The sequence below is a fragment of the Symphalangus syndactylus genome, chromosome 13, assembly GCF_028878055.3.
Source record: "Symphalangus syndactylus isolate Jambi chromosome 13, NHGRI_mSymSyn1-v2.1_pri, whole genome shotgun sequence".
Lineage (NCBI taxonomy): Eukaryota > Metazoa > Chordata > Mammalia > Primates > Hylobatidae > Symphalangus > Symphalangus syndactylus.
In genome coordinates, this window is record NC_072435.2 from 48,300,266 (window position 1) to 48,319,786 (window position 19,521).

Consider the following 19,521-nt stretch of genomic DNA (forward strand, 5'->3'; position numbering starts at 1 on the left):
TCTAGTGCTGGACTCTCTCTGAATCTATTCTGTTTCAGGGACTGTGCCATTAGTGAATTGTTCTTTGCTTAATTAAACTCTGTGAAATTTAACGTGTCTAGATTTTATCTTTTAGCAGAAGAGCTCATGACTATGTTGAAAATAAAGCAAAAAACCCAAAATCTAAATGAAAGCCAAAGTAACTTTCCCTTGCCAGCTGAGTTTTATTCATTCATTTTTTTTCAACAAACATAGAGGGCATAATATGTAGGGGATAGAGATGAAATGGGGATCCCAATACATGTAGCACTTGTCTTCAAGGAGCTTTCAATATAATGAAAAAACATGAACAACATACAAGAGATAACAGCAAATGATGTTAAGTCCTTTGATACGGGATGTGCAGGGATTACGGTCATACAAACTGGAGGAATATTCACCTAGGTAGGGAGGGGTCATTTGGGAAAAGGCTTCCTATTTAAGCTGATGTTTGAAAGATGCATAGGAACTAAGTATACAAAAGGAGGTGAGGAGGGGAGTGAGTGTTATGAGCAGACACATCAACACTGTTAAAAACCACCAGTATTTTGGGGGCATATCCTAAATGAAAGGTACTATGCTAAGAATTTCACATGAGTAGTTGTAATCTCATTTGATCTTTACAATGACCCTATGACTTGAGTGTTATTTTTCCAAATTTAGGAATGAGGATGAGGAAACTGGGACACACAGAATTTGGAAACCTGCCTCAGGTTACACAGGTAGAGCCAGGATTTGAAAAGTGTTGCTCTGTGAGTGGCTGGTTTCAGGAGGGAAGTTCAGAATAGCTGAAGTGCATGATGCGGATGAATGGAGGTTGTTAGAGGAGGGGAGAGGGGAAATGATGAGAAATGATGTTGGAAAGGAAGGATGTAGAGGTCAGATTCCAAAGGGCCTTGCAAGCCTCATAAGGGAGAAACTTAAATATCACTTAAATGGTAGCCATCTTATCTGCACTTTAAATTCCTGCTTCAAAAGTATTTCTGGAGCTCCTTCATCCTACTTGATGTAGTGAAGAATATAGTCCTGGCTCAGCTGCTATGACTTAAACATGACAGACTGTATTCCAGTACAGACCGATTTTGGTTGAGGAGTTTTTACACCCTAGAGTAAAATAATCAGAAAAAAACTTCCTTATATGAACAAACAGCATTCATTGACTATGGTTCTTTTTGCTGAAGTATATTTCTCTCATTTTGATCTTTGGGTTAGATAGGACACAATGGACTGTCCTATTTTGGGGTAAGGGTGCCTCACAAACAATCTGTTACAAAAAATAAAGTGTTGCACATTGTGAATGTTTTAATATAATTTAAAAAGTAAACTCAGATTTAAAATGTTCCTTATATATAACCATTATATTAGAATTCTTCTCTTTTGAGTGGAAGGGGAAGAAGAGTTATTTTTAGTACACATACTATTGGCTATGGAGGTGTTTCATGCATGACAATGACATTTGTCAAGTATATCAAGACAAATGATCAATTGACAAAAAGTGTGGTGCTCTGGGAGGGTGGGGAGGACCCATTTAAATAAGGAATGAGCTAGTGGTTACAGGAGGCTACATTCTTTTTTGTTTTTTTGATGAAGTCTCGCTCTTTCACCCATGCTGGAGTGCAGTGGTGTGATCTCAACTCACTGCAACCTACCAGGAGGCTACATTCTTAACCCTAGCAAATCACCTTATACTCAAAGAGCCAGGAAAAAGAGTATATGTACTAGGGGTTCTCCAAAGAAACAGTACTAATAGAGGAGAGAGAGAGAGAGAGACAGAGAGAGAGACAGATAATAAATTGATAGATGATATATAGATAGGTGATAGATGAATGATCAATATATGATAGATGATAGATGAATGACAGATGATAGGTATAGATAGATAAATGATAGATGAATGATTGATACATGATAGATGAATGATCAATATATGATAGATGATAAATAGATAAATGATAGATGCATGATTGATACATGATAGATAGATAAATGATCAATATATGATAGATGATAAACAGATGAATGATAGATGATCGATAGATGAATAATAGATGATAGATGGATGATTGATATATGATAGATGATAGGTGATAGATGAATGGTAGATGGGTGATAGATGAATGATAGATGATAGATGAATGATAGATGACGGATGGATGATCAATATATGATAGATGATAGATGATCGATATATGATACATAGATGATAAATAGATGGATTATAGACAGATGAATGATAGACGAATTATCGATATATGATAGATGGATAACAGATGACAGATAGATAGATGATAGATGAAAGATAGATAGATGAGATGAGATGATTTATGATGGGAATTAACGCATGGGATTATGGAGGCTCTTCTGAAATAAAATGGAAGTTTTGTCTTTATGTCTGCTTGAGTACCTGCTCAGGAACCCTGACCTTAGTTCTAGAAATGCAACAAATTCTAATTTTTGGATTGCTAATTCAGGATTAAAGAGAATCCCGTACATTCCCACTTTATTATCAACCACCTTAAATGTGGAAAAAGGAACCTGTGAAATTATGGTTGAGGTGAGGGGTAAATATGGAGAAAAAGAAGGGAGCTTCCCTGTATTCACTAGACTTTTGTTTAGTTCCAGGGCTTATGAAGGAGCCCAAGAGTCAAAGCAGCTTTCTACAAATTCAGCTGTCGCATTCATTTTCTCACACACTAGAGTTGCCACTTAAAACTACTAAAATAAAAAAACAATGTTGACCATCTAACAGGAATAGTTGACTCAGCTACTAAGTTACCAATTTGCTTCATTTTTGGAAGACATCCAGCATCTGAGAATTGGACTTTTCCTTGAAGTTCACTTGGTACCTTCAGGTAAGTCCTGGTTCATCTGCAGAGGAGCCGAGGGGAAAGCCTGATGGGACCCACGGCCGCTCTGAGAGGAAAGGGGTGTTGTAGGGTGCGGGAGGAGGAGGAGCTGGGAAGCAAGAGCGCCCGGGACTGGATCCAGCTGGAAAGGGGGGCAGATGTGCTCCCGGAATCAGGGTAGGTACCCTCTAGGGATGGGGCGTTCCGAGAGGTAGGCGTCTGGAACATTGGCTAGGGGTCCTTGGAGGTGATTTCTGGGAAGGGAAGGTCTGGGGCAGGGCTGTGAGGAGTCAGGAAAGAAACTGTGGAGAACGTTCCTCACCCACCTCCTGAGCCCTAGGTTCCGCGGCTCCCAGGTCAGGGGGTTCAGTGGAGCAGGAGGGTCCAGGGAAGGAGTCGGTGAGTTGCCTCTCAGGTCCGCCTGTAAAGGAACTCTGACCCAGAGCGTGAGGGCGGCCCAGGAAGTTGCTGCGCCCACCCAGGGAAAGCCCGTCCCGCCCAATTGCCCACCCAGGGAAAGCCCGTCCCCCTGGAGCCAGCAGCCCCGCCCCTTCCCTCCCCCTGGAGCCCGTGGCCCCGGCCCTCTTCCCAGAGTGGGCGGGGCAGCAATTGCCTGCTCAGCTTTCCTTGTGACGCCTCACACCCACCTGGACACGCTGCTGCCTGGCCACGCCTCCTTCTCTGTCATCTTTCTCATCAACCAATGGGCTTGGAGGATGGCGGCCACGCCCCCTATTCTGCGCTGTAGTAGGCCCTGGTTACGCCTCCTCTTGGTCAGTCGCACAGCTGCGCGGTGGCCGACAGGACTTGTTCCCCAGTGGTAAACCTCAATCTAGCTGATGTGGCCCCAACGCCACATTCCTTCCCGCCCTGCAATGTCGGAAGAAACCCTACAGAGAAAATTGGCGGCTGCAAAGAAAAAGGTACTAGCGCCAGGTGGTGGCCCCCCGCCCCCAGCCCCAGAACCCCTCTGATGGCAGGACTGCAGCCAGAGCTCATGCCACTCCCGAGGCTTACTGGGCTGGGTCCCCAGGTGCCACTGGGCTCCCCCCATCAAAGTCTTGTCAGTCAGCCCCTCCCCTCAACAGCCCAGACCCTGCCTGGAGTGAGATTTGCTTATTTACCATGAAACACATCTTGGGAAACTGAACTTGACAGAGCTTGAAACTTCCTCATATCTCAACCTGGGGGACTTTGAGTGCCACAGGGTAATATGGGGCATCTTTCTGAAGCATCCGTTTCCCTTGATTCTCTTCAGAGAGAAAAAAATTAATGGACTTAGGGATGACCGTCTCATAGATTTCTAAGAGTATACCAGACTTCTCTCTGAAATGAGGCTTGGGCTGTCCTCTTTCTGTTCAGTTCCTAGATGTAACAGAAAGGCTGCCTTCTGCCATGAGGACGCATGGGAAAAGGGTAACAGTAAAAGAATCTTTTTTTTTTTTTTAACCTTGCTCTGGAAGGGATGGGATGTCTGAAGCCCATTCCTTTGGCCTTGACTATTTAGACAGCGTTATTTTATAACGCTGTGCTTGAAATGAGCTTGCTAGGTAGAGGAAAACTTGTTATTTTCTTTGTTTTTTTTAAACCCCTGCCTTGCCACATTCTGGACCTTAGCTTTTACTTTTCTTGGAGTGAATAAATGTAGTACTTATTATTATTTTAAAATTTTTGCCTCAGTTTCCCCCGTTTGATGATTTTTATGAAAGAAGTTTAGTAGAAAGCATTGCTATTACTTAGTTTTGCCTGAAGAGACAAGTTTTTTTTTTTAACACAAAGATTGATATTTATGCAGAGCTATTAGCTGAGTGTTAATTTGTCTAGCTACTATTGCCTCTATAGTTGATTGAATACTTCTAACAAGGAGAGGTAAGAGACAAGGGAGTATTAGGAAACATTTTACTATGGCTAAAACTACTCCTATTAAAGTTTTGAACCCTCCAAAAAATGAAAACTAGCCTCCAGAGAGAGAATCTGGAGACTGCTCTTTCCAAGTTTGAACTCGAACGTGGGCTAATTTTTTTATTTTTGTAGTTATTTTTATAATTGCTTTTTTATTGTTTTTGATTTTCAGGCAACAATTAGTTAGATTGAATTTTTTACATACTCCTTCGTGGGCTAGGAGGTAGTCTAAAGTTAATCTGTTCTGATAGCGTTTTTTATTTTTGTGGTTTGCTGGGCTAGTAAACTTAATGCATTTGCTGTCTTATTAGTGATGATTTTAAGTACTGACTGCAACCTTATAATGTGGTTAAGCATGTAAATAGGACTGCGGTATCCCTATGACTTATTTTGTGCCCAGGTAGCTGGCCTATAGTATTGAATTATTTTTTTAAGATGCCAATTTGTGCCTTTTTAATTTTTAATTTTTATATTTCTTTTTATATCTGTATTTTTTTCAACTTTATTATAGATAAGATACCCTAAAGTTTCTCTCTGTTGCAGTGGGAGTAGGAAGAAAGACGGTCTAATTGTTCCAAGCACACAGGCCGCTGTTCATTTAGCTGGCAACTGTTGATATGCCCATGGCCCACAGATCTAATAAAGACCAGGGGGTGCTTGCCAAGTATTTGGAGCTTCCAAATACTTGCCAACACTTCCAGATACTTGCTAAGTATTTGGATATTAAGTGTGGTTTAGAGAAGAGAAGCAGGAGAATGGATCTGGATGGGGTGTTTTGTAGTTATCTCTGCCCCACTACAAAGTTTTGTTTAATGTTTTATTATAATACTGCTGTTTTAAGCAGGTTAGTTCTCCTACCGGGTCTGTAAAAACTTTTCCCCAATGAGCAACACAGTATCTTAATAATAGAAGTTTTTAAGAGCCAGACGCTTGAACTTGTGGGCATCAGTTTGGGGAAAGAGTCAGTTAAAGTTATCTTGAGGCATTAACTCTTTTGCTTCCCAAGGCCATTGGTTTCCCATGTTAGTCCCTTTACAAACATAACATGAGGAAATGCCTAGGCTGCCGGCAATGTTTTCAGCCAGCTGAGCAAATAGGTTTTTGGTTAAAGGAGGAGGCTCTGGTAACTTCTGGTTTACATGTTCAAAGAATGACTTAAAGACTTGGAATTGCTGCTGGGCTGACTGCTTGGATTGAGTCCTCTTTATAATATATAAAGCTATTTTAGCTTTTTGACTGTAGCTTTGTAATGTCATAGAGTAACCTGTAGTCCGTATAGGTAGATCTGGCTTTAAGATAGTAAGATTTATAGGATTGTAAGTGCTTGTCTTACAATTCGGTTTTGCTGGTATTTTGATGAGCAAGATTGGCTTTGGCCTCGGTGATGACCCGTCAGTGAACTGCGTTGTGCAGTTCCAGCAAACTATTGCTAGGGCCTTGGAGGGACAAACAGGGGGTGTATATATAATTTTGTACTGGCAGTTTGTATAGTACCCTGCAGGACCAGAGACTGTGAGATAGGTTGGGTTCATGGATGTTAACTGACAAATATTAAAGTATATGGATATAGCCCTCTGCCACCGGGGAAGAGAGGCTTGGGTTTGACTTATAAGACTTCCTTCCTTTGACTTGGTATGAATTTTAAACCAAGTCCCAGGTAAAGACTTAGGGTTATAACATATATAAGGCTGGCCATTTCCTGGGTTATTAATTGAATAGGTGGTCTGATTGTAAGTACAAGTTTCTAAGCGAGTCCCTGTACACTTATAATACGTATAGTATAATAGGGTTTTAGTTATACTGTTCCCTGACCAAGTAGTATATGTACAGTGGGGACACCCTTCTATAGGTGTTTTTTTTAGTATGGTTAAGGGGGTAACAGCAGCAAAACAATGTACAGCATACTTATATTTAGTAAGGACAAAGGAGGTCTTTACTTGGGGGAGGAGGTTGAGCACAGCGACAGAACAATAGGAAAATAGTATCACAGGAAAACAATTAGTTTTAAGATTTTTAATTACATTTACTTGCTTGACGAGTCCTCAAGCTTTGGCTGTGCATGGACTAGTCAGCTTCCGGTATGTGATTAGAGCAGGGCTTGTTTCCTCAAGCTTCAGCCGTGTGTAGACTGGTCAGCCTCCGGAGTGACCAGAGCAGGGCTGTGGTCCTCAGCAGCAGCTTGGTCTCGTCTCAGGATTAGCCAGGTTGAATGATCTGGGTCCTGCTGGCTGGTTTACTTGTCCTGAGCTGCCGATTTTAGCTGCCTGTGATGGATTCAAGGCATGATTCCCGTAACTTTAACAGCAGTGGGAGTGGACAAGATTACTGTATGGGGCCCATCCCACATGAGTCTTAGAGAAGTTGGGTTTTACTTTTTAACTTAAACAGAGTTACTAGGTTTAAAGGGATGTACTGGGTCTGTTAGACTTATAGGCATTTTTTTCCATACCCAGTCATGGACCTCTTGCATGGCTATTTTTAAAGCCTGCATTTTTTTTTTTTTTTTGAAAGTTAATTCCTCTAGTTCTTAGAGAGTACCTTTAATTTGATTTATGATTTGGGGGTGGCCGACCGAACCAAATTTTATAGGGCAAATACCCAGTTTGTTTGGCAGGGGTGTACCTGACTCGGAGGAGGATCACAGGTAAAACCTGGTATTATTATAGATCAATTTCCTGGCAATAATTTTTTAGTAGCTGCTTGAGTGTCCGGTTCATTTGTTCCACTTTTCCTGAACTTTGTGGCCGATAGGCTGTGTGTAACTTCTATTTTATTTTTAACAGTTTTGTTAAATTTTACACTATTTTAGCTATAAATGCCGGCCCATTGTCTGACTTTAAAGTTAGAGGGAGTTCAAACTTGGGGATAATGTCTTTTAGCAGTACTTCAGTCACTTCTCGTGCTTTTTTTGTCCTGTTGGGGAAAGCCTCAACCCACCCTGAAAAGGTGCAAATAAGCACTAGCATGTACTGATACCTCCGGCATGGGGCAATTTTATGAAGTTTATAAGCAAGTTTTCGTAAAGCATGGCTCTTTCTCCTGTTTAGTGTCTCAGAGGAGGGGTTTCCCCCACTTTGTAACTTCATATTAGCTATTCTTCAACTTAGCCATTAGTGAGATATTGGAATCCAGATATGGCAGAATCCTGTTGCCTTTAACTTTTAATGTGACTATGGGCTTCTGGAAGCCTAATGAGAAGGTGCTCAGTCTGTCTCTAGTCTATATTTTTTAGCCCCTGCCAGCCCCGATTAGATCAGTATTGGTGTTTTTTTAGGGTGCGACACCTTTTAGCTGGTGACTTTTTTATACCACAGCCTTTACTATTCTCTTTATTACCTTCTGGACATTTATTTTTTTAGTGTCCTTTTTTTTGCATCTCACACATTGATCTTTTTTTAACCTTGTCCAGCTCTCAAATCCTTGTTTAACTTGACCTCTTTCATGTCTATGCCCATGTCCATGTCCTCTCACATTGTTAATTTCACTTTTTATAAGAGCTGTTGCCAACAGATTGGTCTTTTTCTTAAGTCTTTAATTTACATTTTTTTTTTTTCTTTTTGAGTTCTTCTGCTCCTGCGGCTGGCTGGTGGGGCTGGACAACGGCACAGGCACTGCCCCCACACACTGCTGTCTATTTTTTCTATTTTTTTCCGTTTTTTTTTTTTTTTGAGACGGAGTCTCGCTCTTTCACCCACGCCGGACTGCAGTGGCGCGATCTCGGCTCACTGCAAGCTCCGCCTCCCGGGTTCACGCCATTGTCCTGCCTCAGCCTCTCCGAGTAGCTGGGACTACAGGCGCCCGCCACCACGCCCGGCTAATTTTTTGTATTTTTAGTAGAGACGGGGTTTCACCGTGGTCTCGATCTCCTGACCTCGTGATCCGCCCGCCTCGGCCTCCCAAAGTGCTGGGATTACAAGCGTGAGCCACCGCGCCCCGGGCCTTTCCTTTCCTTTTTTACACTTACTTTTATTTTTTTCTTTTCTTTGCTCTTCTCCTGGCGCCGGTTCCTGCCCGCTCTTTTTCTAGATAGAATTGGGCTGGGGAGAGGGACTTAACCCTTGGAGTGCCTAGCTTGTTGCTTTTGCTCTTTCCCATTTTGTTCCCTTGTTACAGTTAACATATACCTTGGTGGCCACTTTTATAAGTTGGGTGGCTTTCATGTCTGCAGCTTCCGCTTGATGTTATCCTGGGCTTGCCTGACAAATGCTGTGTTCACCACGTGCTGATTTTTGGCAGCCTTAGGGTCAAATGGGGTGTAAAGCCAGAATGTTTTACAGAGTCTTTTATAAAACTAACTTGGGCTCTTGTTAGGTCTCTGAAGCACTTTTGAAGTTTTCCTTATATTAATCGTTTTCTTTTTACCAGCTCTTCACCCCTGTAAAAGCGACCTCGTTGTACCTCTCCAGGTGCTGAAGCTGGGTCCTAATTGGGGTCTGCTTCTGGGAGCCGGCCTTGAGCATATGCTTGAGCATTCACTGCGTCTGCTGGTGCATGGGCTTCTAGCCAGCGAAGAGCTGCTTGTGTCATTCTCTGGCACTCTTTAATGTTAAACAACGTTAGGAAAAGCTGCCTGCAATTTGGCCAGGTTGGATTATGTGTCAGAAAGATGGATTGCATGAGATTTATAAGAGCTTGGGGCTTCTCCGTGACGGTGTGTGGTGTTAGTTTAGTAGATTAGTGGTTGAAAAGGGCTGATAGATGAAAGTCCGTTGCCCCCCTACCCAGATGTGGCCCTGGTCATTATAATAGATGGGTCTTCGCGTCTCCCTGTGAGGCATTTGTATAGCCTGAGCACGACCAGATTTGGGACGGCCTGCTTGACTATTTTGACTTCCTTCCTTAGCCTCTTGAGGCTCCAGTCTTTCCATTTGGGGTGAGACTTGGGGCATGCTGGCTCCTGAATCTGGATCCTGGAGAGCTGGAGCTGTTGGCCTCGGTAAAGGGGGGTAGGCTGGGACATGTGGAAGGAGAATTTTTGTTTCCTCTGGTAGCTCCTATAAACTAGCTTCTTTTGCTTTTTCTGGGACTTTTCCTTTAACTCTGTGTCTGCAAATGAAGCTGTTTTTATTTTTATTTTTGACTTTTTGTAATAAGCCATTAAACAGGACTGGATTTATGTCTGTTTTGTTTACATTATATTTAACCATGAGTCATTTTAAAGGAATTTGGTCTGGGTACCCTGGCTGTCCTCCCACTCCTGTCACCACCTTAAATATATGCCTAATTGTTTTTTGGTTTACAGTTCCTTTGGTCAGCTATTTAATACTAAAAGAGTGTTATTTTAATTTATGGAGAGTTTTTAACTTTTGGGGGGTTAACTTAACTTTGTAATTTTCTGTAAAACTTTTTAAAAAGTTTTTAAATATATATTTTATGGGAGTAGGTTTTGATGACTTTTTTCCCCATTTTCTCCCAGTTATGGTGCTGCACATTTACTTTTGTACAGTAATTTTTCTTCTCATTTTGGCTGACTATGCCGTCTCCTATTTCGGGAGTTTTCAGACTCCAAAGCTGCTTGGCTTTGGAGAGTTTTTTATTTTTCTTATAACTTTGAGTTGTAGGGTAGCTCCTATTAGTCATATGTAGATTGTTATTAGTCTTAGTTGGCCCCATAATTTTCTTGGAGCGTACAATTTACATTAAGAGATTTGTGATTTCTTATTTTGTGGCTGATAAGCCTAATTAGGCCCCTCCATTTACACACTTTTATATACTTTCAGTTCTCGTGTTTGTACCTGGGGTGGCAAGCCACTTTTGCTGCCTCTAGTTTTGCAGTTGGGGTGGCGAGCCACTTTTGCCACCTCTAGTTTTCTAGTTGGGGTGGTGAGCCACTCTCCCCATCTTCAGTTTTCTAGCCGACTTAGTGAGCTACTTTCGTGTCCTGTGTCAGCTGAGGTGTGAGTTTTATCTGAATTGATGAGCCACTCCTGTTGCCCCCAGCCCCTCTGGGTTGGACTATTTGGCACACCCCAGGAGGCGATTAAGCTTCCCTCTGTCCCCATGGGACAGGTCCTGCCTTGGGCCCCCAAAACCTTACCGTGGTTCCTGAAGTGCTCTGTTTCTGAAATTATCCTGTAGTTCTTTTCAGGTTTTGTTGTGCTGCTGCGTAGGGGGCACCGGGTCAGGGGAGAGCTTATTTCCCCTCCAGGCTGAAGATTTTCTGGCGGCACCTGGGGTCACAGGTTCCCCTGGCCCAGGGCTCCAGACCCCAGAGGCAAAGGAGACAGTAAGCCTGCCGTCTCCGGTCGCTTCATGTTTGCCAAAAATGTTGTGGTAAACTGAGGAATGGAGAGACCAATATGGAGTACAGGAAGATTGTTGTTTATTTTAGGTATGCACCGGCTCAGTGGATTTATATTTAAAAAGCTGAGCATTGAACAAAGACAGAGCGGGGTTTTTATAAGCGGCCTTACAGAAGCGAAACAAAAGCAGTTAATTATACAGTCATAGGTCGTGTAATCTATAGCATAACATAATTTGTGACCTTGTATAGTTGGTGACCTTGTAGCTGCATTGAAAGAAAAACAAGAACTGGCTAAATATAGACATTTGTAAAACATAATAATGCTTAAGAAGCCTGGGAAAAGAGTAACAGTAAAACAATCTTTTTTTTTTTTTTTAACCTTGCTCTGGAAGGGGTGGGGTGTCTGGAGCCCATTCCTCTGGCCTTGGCTATTTGGACAGTGTTATCACTGTCCTAGAAGTGAGCTTGCTAGGTAGAGGAAAACTTGTTCTTTTTTTTTTTTAACCCTTGCCTTGCCACATTCTGGGCCTTAGCTTTTACTTTTCTTGAAGTAAATAAACGTAGTACTTATTATTATGTTTAAATTTTTGCCTCAGTAAAAACTGTAAAGTCGATGTGACTGTAGGGACTTCTCATGAGAATTCCTGCCCTTCTTTTCCACAGATAAGAAACTATCAGTGGAGGAGCAGCCTTGGTGTTCCTACAGGAGCGAAAGAGAAAATTAAAAATGGCAGTAACCCTGAGACAACCACTTCTGGTGGCTGCCACTCACCTGGGGATGTGAGTCTTGGCTGGCCAGACTCCTGGGGACAGGGGGCCCAAGGGCAGTAGAGGGTAGTTGTTTAGATTGTGGAAGAACTGTTGGGTCCTGGTTAAGAATTCTGGATTTGAATCCTACCTCTCTAGCTGCTAAGGATATGATATAGGGCAAATTGCTTGAGCTCTTTGGGCCTCTCTTTTCACATGTATAAAATAGGGATGGAATTGTTTGACTTACACTTGTGAAGCTTAAATGAGATTTGTTATTGTTGTTTTTATGTTAATGCCAAGTACAGGGCCTGCTATAAACACCCAAGGCACCCAGGAAATGGTAGTTGCTGTTTCATTTTCCTCATCCCGGGTCTCAAGGGGAAGCCAGGCCAATGAGAACCGCCACTTGCCATCAGGCTGTCTCTTTTGGAGTCACCGAAAGGGCCCCAGGATGTGGTGAGGAGAGCCCCAGGCACTAAAATTAGGAGAAGATCTAACTTTTGATCTCATCTTTGCCTCTAGCATGCTGGGTGACCACAGAAAAGTCACTTCTTCCCCTGGGCCTCAGTTACCTCCTCTGTAAGATGACATTGGATAAGATCAGTGTGTTTCAAACTTGTTTTTTAGCGGGAGTCCCCTTTGTTCAAGTGAACCCTTACTCAAAAGTCTGGTTTTTAAAATGGAAGTGGAGGTCTGGTGCTCTGCCAGATTCATCCCCACATCCTGGGCCTGAGGAAAGGAGTCCAATGAGAGTCTTCAGAGCAGCATCGGTCAGGGGACTCCACCCTGTGTGACTGCATTGCTCAGGGGACTTTTCCATCTATTTGTTTCTGCCCCTGGCAAGGCAGCAGGCAGCCGTTTTGAAGGCCAGACCATGGTCTTGATCTCCTCTGCTCTTCTTCAGCGTTCCGTTTCCCTGAAGCCACCTCTTCCTCCTCCCCTGACTCTCTTGCCTCTCTCTAAGCCACTTCTGTCTTTCTCCCCCTGCCCTTGTTCTACCGTTTTCACCTCCTGTAGATTCAGGACATTCTGAATGTCCTGGTGTCTGACCTTAACCGTTCCAGTGGGGTAGCGCTCCCCACATTGGACAAGTGGAAGGTGAGGCAGTGCCAAGACCCCTCTCTGACTTGCTCTCTCCAGCTGTGCATGCCCCTGAGGCTCCTCTGGTTTGGGGGATACTTTGCCTCTGACTTACTTTATGTTGCTGCCATTTTCCTTCTGCCTGTTTATGTCTGCTTCTTCACCTGCTTGATTGATTGGGTTTTTTTTTTCCTTCACCCACATCTTTTATTATCTTGGAGAAAGTGAGACATATCTTAAAGGTTAGAGGTAATTTGGGAATAACTTTAAGAGCAGGCATATGGAATTTGGGGCTTTTTTTCTTAGAGATAAAGTCTCACTCTCTCACCCAGACTGGAGTGTAGTGGTGTGATCTCAGCTCACTGCAACCTCCACTTCACAAGTTCAAGCAATTCTCCTGTCTCAGCCTCCTGAGTAGCTGGAATTACAGGCGCCCGCCACCACACCTGGCTAATTTTTGTATTTTTAGTAGAGATGGGGTTTCACCATTTTGGCCAGTCTGATCTTGAACTCCTGAGCTCAGGTGATCCACCCGCCTCAGCTTCCCAAAGTGTTGACATTACAGGCATGAGCCACCATGCCCAGCCTGAGATCTTTTAAAAATTATTTAAGTTTTTATTTCTAAAGCAAAGTAACTTGACAGTAGAGATCTTTATTGACCGAGTTGTACACTGAGCCTAGCCCTAGCCCTTTTAAGGGGCACTGTGTGGAACAGCTCGGGGTCCCCAGACCTAAACTTCTCACTGTCCACCATCCAGTTTTCAAGCTGTTGTGAAGCCCTTGATGCTAACCAGCAGTTACGGCAGGCCATGGAGGAGCGGGCACAGCTGGAAGCACACCTGGGGCCGTGAGGCTTTGCAGAGGGAGGGATGTGGAAGGAAGATGACCTCAGGTGGCCAGGAGCAGGTGAGGACCAGTGACAGCCCTTCCTAACTTCTGTGCCCATTCTTGTAGGTAGTGGAGGCATGTAGACAAATACAGCTGGAAAGTGATACATTTGCTGAGATTCTTAAAGGAGAGAGAGCCACGTGGCAGCAGAGGATGAATCAGACCTGACCCTTCAGCCCCCACCTTAGATCTTTCTGGGCATCTGTAAAGTGGGAGGGGTATTGCCAGAGGTGGTCATGAGTCTGGGCTTTCTGGAGGAGGGGGCAGAGAGGGAGACGGTAGCCTGTCCAGCCAGCAGCCCCCCTCTCCAGGGCCCTTTCCCCCCGTGCTTTGTGCAGATGCACTCACTGAGGGAGGAGGAGTGTATTATAAATCGGTTACAGGAGCTAGAGGCAAGCTTGGTGGAATTGAGAAAACAGATGAGTAAGCCGAGGCTGGGGTGACCTGGGAGGAGGGCTGACATCAGAGGGCCATGGGGGGTGGGTTAGAATGTCCTAGGGAGGTGGGTGGATGAAAGGACTTTTAGGCAGAGGAAAAGAGGTATGTGCCAGGAGATGGCAAGTCTGGTAATCTCCATAAGCCTCAGTTTCGCAGTCAGCAAAGAGGGAGGAGTGCCCATTGTCAGCCACCCACAGTTGTCTGTATCTGTAAGTGGCTTGGAAGATCCCCTACCATCCAGGCGTGGGGAATCATTAGCAGGGAGGCCAAGTTTGTGGAGCCTGAGAGGAGCTGTGGACCAAGAGGAAGATTTTTTTTTTAAGAATCCAGAGACCCTTATTGTCTGCTTTTTTTTCTCAGCTGAACCCCCAGCCCTGTAACCCTCAGCAGGCCCTCTGAGGTGGAACAGCAGCTACAAGAGGAGGCTGAGCACCTGAGGGAGGAGCTGGAGAGTCTGGCCGGACAGCTTCAAGCCCAGGTACAGGACAATGAGGACTTGAGTCACCTGAACCGGGAGCAGGAGGAGAGGCTGCTGGAGCTGGAGTGGGTGGCCGAGCTCTGGGGGAAGCAAGTGTAGGAGTGCAGACGAATCCTGCAGCCCATGGAGCTCACACCGCTGTCAGCCGCGTGCTCTCCCAGACCCGTGAGGTCAAGAAACAGCTGGCCGAGCTGCAGAGTGGCTTCATAAAGCCGGTGCACGGCCCGACCTGGGGAGCCAGCCTTCCTCCCTAGCCCTTTGGGCCTTCGTTTTCCCACCTGTCAAATGCGGCGGTGTAGCCCTCACGTGAAACGGCACTTCTGAAGGCACCTGTGAGCCAGAGCCCTGATCCAAATGCTGTGGGGAGGTGGGGATGATTTTTCTAACCTGACTTCGCCCTTCCCAGTGCCATGGGAGGCAGACACCAAGTTCTGGGCTCTCCAGCTGCAATGAAGTTAGCATCTTCTTTGCAGAGGTGCCAAGGATTAAATGAGATAATATGCGGAGAGCATTAGGCTTGTCGGACACTTAGCAGATGATGGCTGGCTCCTTCTGCTTTTCCGCCAGTCGGTGGCCTACAGTTTAAGTGGTGGGAAGAAGAGTGTGAGATTTCATGCAGGGAAGGAGGCATGGGGCTCTAGGTGGGGCTCTAGGCAGTCACTTAGGCCTGGAGCAAGGGGCCACAGGCCTGGGCAGGAGACAGAGCCCTGCAGTGCCCTCGCTACCCTATTCATGGGCCCAGAATCTGGAAGCAGGCGACCACCTGCCCTCTCGCCCAGGTCTTCCTGCAGATAGAGATGGAGAGCCAAGAGGCTCAGAGTCTGCAGCAGCAGAGAGACCAGTCCCTAGGTCCCCTGCAGCAGTACGTGGCCACCTGTCAGCAGCTGAGCTCTGAGATGGAGGCGCTGCACAGGCAGTTACTGCTGCAGACCCAGCTCATGGACCAGCTGCAGCAGCAGGAAGCTTAGGGCAAAGCGATGGCCGAGATGGCCCACCAAGAGTTGCAGGAGACCCAGGTGTGGGAGTTGCTGAGGGCGGGGCCCGAGGGGGACGACCTGGCAGCCTCTGTGCCTTCAACTCTCTTTCCTGGCCCCTTAGGAGCACCTGGAAGCTGCCAGCCAGAGAACCAGCAGCTACAGGCCCAGCTGAGCCTCATGACTCTCCCTGGGGAAGGTGCAGGAGACCACTCAGAGGAAGAGGAGGGAGCCCAGGACGAAGGGGGGACTGTTAGCAGCATAGGATTGAGGAGTTTAGAAGAGCTGGTCACTATGCCGACTGGGTTTCTGCATTACATTTAGCATCAAAACGGTGACCTCTTGGGAGTAGAGGGGCCCCCAGGATGCCTAAGGATGGGTGAACTGGCCCAAGTCAGAAATGAAGCAGGTCAGAACTCCCCTGCCGGGAGGTAGTGGAACTGAGTCTGGGCAACATAGCGAGACTTTGGTTCTCAAAAAAATATAAAAATAAATTACAGCTGCTCATTCCCCTCTGGGGAGGGACTGGCCCAGGGTTAGACAGTGAGGGTTGAGGCAGAGGTGGGCCCACCCTACTTCCCTTGTTGGGTTGCGTGAGGACCCCTCTGGCTACGTGCCATAGAAGGTAGACTGGATGGGGGGCAGGGGGGAGAAGGCTGGGAGGGGGGAGGAAGAAGAGGAGGAGGAGGAGGGGAAGGAGAAGGAGAAGAAGAAGAAGAAGGAGGAGGAGGAGGAGGAGGAGGAGGAGGAGGAGGAGGAGGAGGCGCCTTGGCCCATGCCGAGCATCCTGCAGGACCTGGAAAGCCAGGAGTCCATGGTGAGCCTGACTCCCCCTGCCCCAACTTTGCCTCCTCCCTCTGTGGTCCCTCCCAGACCCTCTTATGCTTTTGGTTTCCTGCTTTCTTATTTCTCTGGACCCTCACCCCTTTCCTGGGAGCCAGTGTTCAGATACCATTTGACCTGTGACCAACAGGTGCACACTCTGAGGCCCCAAGCGAAGGGCTCCTCTCAACCTCCCTGCCCTGTTGGTCCTATGTATCCCCCAAGAAGAATGCACACCTCTTGCCTGCAGGTGGCATTTTTAACATCAGCTGTAGCCGGTGCAGACGGGGAGCAGGCTCAGCTCCGTGGGCAGCTGAAGGAGCAAAGGCTGCGCTGCCCGCACCTGGCTCACCTGCTGGCCTGGGTCCAGAAGCAGCCAGAGGCAGCAGCCCCAGCCCCAGGGACTGGGATGGATTCTGTGTGTGGGGAGACCCACTGGGCCCTGCAGGGGGCCATGGAGAAACTGCAGGTGAGTGAGTTTCTCCTGGCATGTGCCAAGAAGGGTGGGAGCGAGGCAGTTCGCTGCTGAGATGTGACCCCATTCTTTTGGCTCCAGAGCTGCTTTATGCAGCTGATGCAGGAAAAGGTGGACCTGAAGGAGCGGGTGGAGGAGCTGGAACATCGCTGCATCCAGCTCTCTGGAGAGACAGACACCATCGGTGAGGCGGAGGCCAGGGCACGGCAGGGGGAGCTGCCCAGCTGGTGAAGGGAACCCAGCGTCTGAGCCCTGTCCTCTCGCAGGAGACTACACCGCCCTCTCTCAGCCAGGGGGCAGCGCTGAAGGAGCAGCACCGAGAGGAGGAGGAGCACATCCACAGGCTAGCCCAGGACAAGGAGGAGATGAAGGCAGCGCGTGGAGCTTCTCTGCCCGGGGGGTGGCTGCGGGGTGGGTGTGGGTTCAGGCATGGCTGAACACCCTTTCCTCCAGGCGAAGCTGCTGGAGCTGAGGAGCTGGTGTTGCGGTTTGTGAGCGACAGGAAAGAGGGCCATGGCAGATTCCTGGCAGCTGCCCAGAGCCCTGCTCATGAGCTAGCTCCAGGAGCCCCAGCCCCCCGGAGCTGAGGGCTGCCGACAAGCAGGGTGGTGAGTAGTGTCCTCAGGCGGGGTGGCCAGGCAAGAGCAAGGGAGGGTGGCAGTGTGCTCAGAGCCCTCCTCCCTCTCTCCGAACATCTTTGCCAGGTGACCCTCGCCGGCAGCGTGGAGCCTGCACAAGGAGAAGCTGGGGAGGGTTCTCCCCGGGACAACCCCACTGCACTGCAGATCATGCAGCTGTTTGGTGAGATGCAGAACCCTCAGGAGCGCCCAGGCTTGGGCAGCATCCCCTGCATTCTGTTTTTCTACCAGGCTGACAAGAACCACGAGGTAAAGATTATCGTCATCTGAAAGCCAGTTGCCTTCAGCAAAGCCAGGAGAAGGGGGACCAGAGGCTCCGCCCCCACCATGTCCCTCCCACCCCTTTCCAGTCACCCCTTTACCCTTAGAGTAAATGGATTTAGCCATACTGCTTGGCCTGGCATATCCTGTTTCCCTCACTGGGTCCTGGGGTTTGTGCTACTGAATGGGGGCCCCAGAATGTCTGAGCATGTCGAGCTGGGCTGCTGGGGACCTTCAGGCCTGTTACCTGCATGCTGCCTGGTGACACCTGGGGGATTCCACAGGTGGAATGGCACCCATGGGGGATAGTCCGGCCCTAATGGCCAACAGGCTCAGAAGCCTGATCTCTCGGTGGCTGGGAGGGCAGGGTGCCAGCACCCAAGGGCACTGACTTCCGTCCAGCCCAGGTGACTTCAGTCCCATCCCCCTGCCTCCCTCACCTGCCTGTGCCTGGTGGCCTATTCTGTCCCTCCCTCCAGAGTGCAGGTGCCCCACAGGCTCCCTCCAGGCTGAGCTCATGGCCCTGCTCCTAGTGGCCAGAGCTGGCTTCACAGAATGAGCCAGCTAAGCTCCAGGGGCTTTCCAGGAAAAGAGTCCCTTGGAAAGGATGTGGACTTTTCACCACTTCCAACAGCCGCGAAAGCTCTGAGCCAGGTTTGGATGCCATAGGATTCAAGGGGGCAGCAAGGGGTCCAGAGCTGCAGACAGCTGAGGGTGACCATTGGGGTCTGCTCAGGCGAGAGCCTGGAGTAGGTGACCACGTCCAAGGCAAACTGTGACTAAAAGGAAGGGCTGGGTTGGCTGGGAGTAGAGGAGGCCATTCAGGGCTGAGAATCCCCAGGGGATCTCTGAGAGGGCGTGGAAAGGGCCATAATGGGAGGGCAGAGGTGAGAAGGGAATGATGAAGTCCCAGTGCTGAGTGGGGGCTGGGGAGGGAGTAAGTGGAGGTGGAGGGAGTAGCCTGTTTAAACCTGGGGCTCATCCCTATGAACATGAACTTCTGGCAAAAAAAATTTTTTTTAAAAAGAAAAACTTAATAAACTTAGGGGTCAGTAGGCCCTTGATAGGGGAGAAACAAGCCTTTAAAGTGAGCGAAACCCAGGATTGAGGGTACGAGGTCTGTGCTGAATCTCCTGGATTCAGGATTGTGTCCCCTGAGGGCCCAGCCAGAAGGCTGATACAGACTTGGGTACCTGGAAAGCTGACATGGGAAACAGGTAGCAGGTGAGACAAAGTGGGTCCCTGATGCCAGGAAAAGGAGTGAGTGCTGGGCCTTCCAGTCTTGGGCCCATCCTAGGAAGTGCTGGATGCTCACACAGGAGCCCTGCCTGGCTGGGGTTTCTGGGAGCCAGAGGAGGGAAGTTAGGTCGGGAGGGAGCAGAGTGAGAAGTGCAGGTACTAGCAGCCTAGAGACTTGGAGGGAGCCAGCAGTCTCAGCTTTTAGCCAGGAAGGGACTTAGGAAATGGGTCGTTCCCTGGTGGGTTGTGGTTTGGAGAAGTCTAGAGGCTCTGGGGATGGTCGCTGACCTCCCTGGGGGATGGGAGGATGATCTCTTCACAGAAGTTCATCAGCAGCCCTGAGGTCAGAGATCCCCGTCCCATGTCCTGACAGGTGCCTCCTGCAGCCCCTCCACAGCCACTTGCCAGGTCCTGACCCTGCAAGCCCGTGTGTAAACGCACACACATACGTTCCTGTGGGGAAAAGAA

The 19,521-nt window shown here is 47.5% G+C and overlaps 1 pseudogene; it reads left to right on the plus strand.

Annotated features, from left to right (window-relative positions):
• The first annotated feature begins 3,621 nt into the window (after positions 1–3,621).
• On the plus strand, positions 3,622–17,823 carry LOC129460219 (golgin subfamily A member 2-like; annotated as a pseudogene).
• Positions 17,824–19,521: the final 1,698 nt, after the last annotated feature.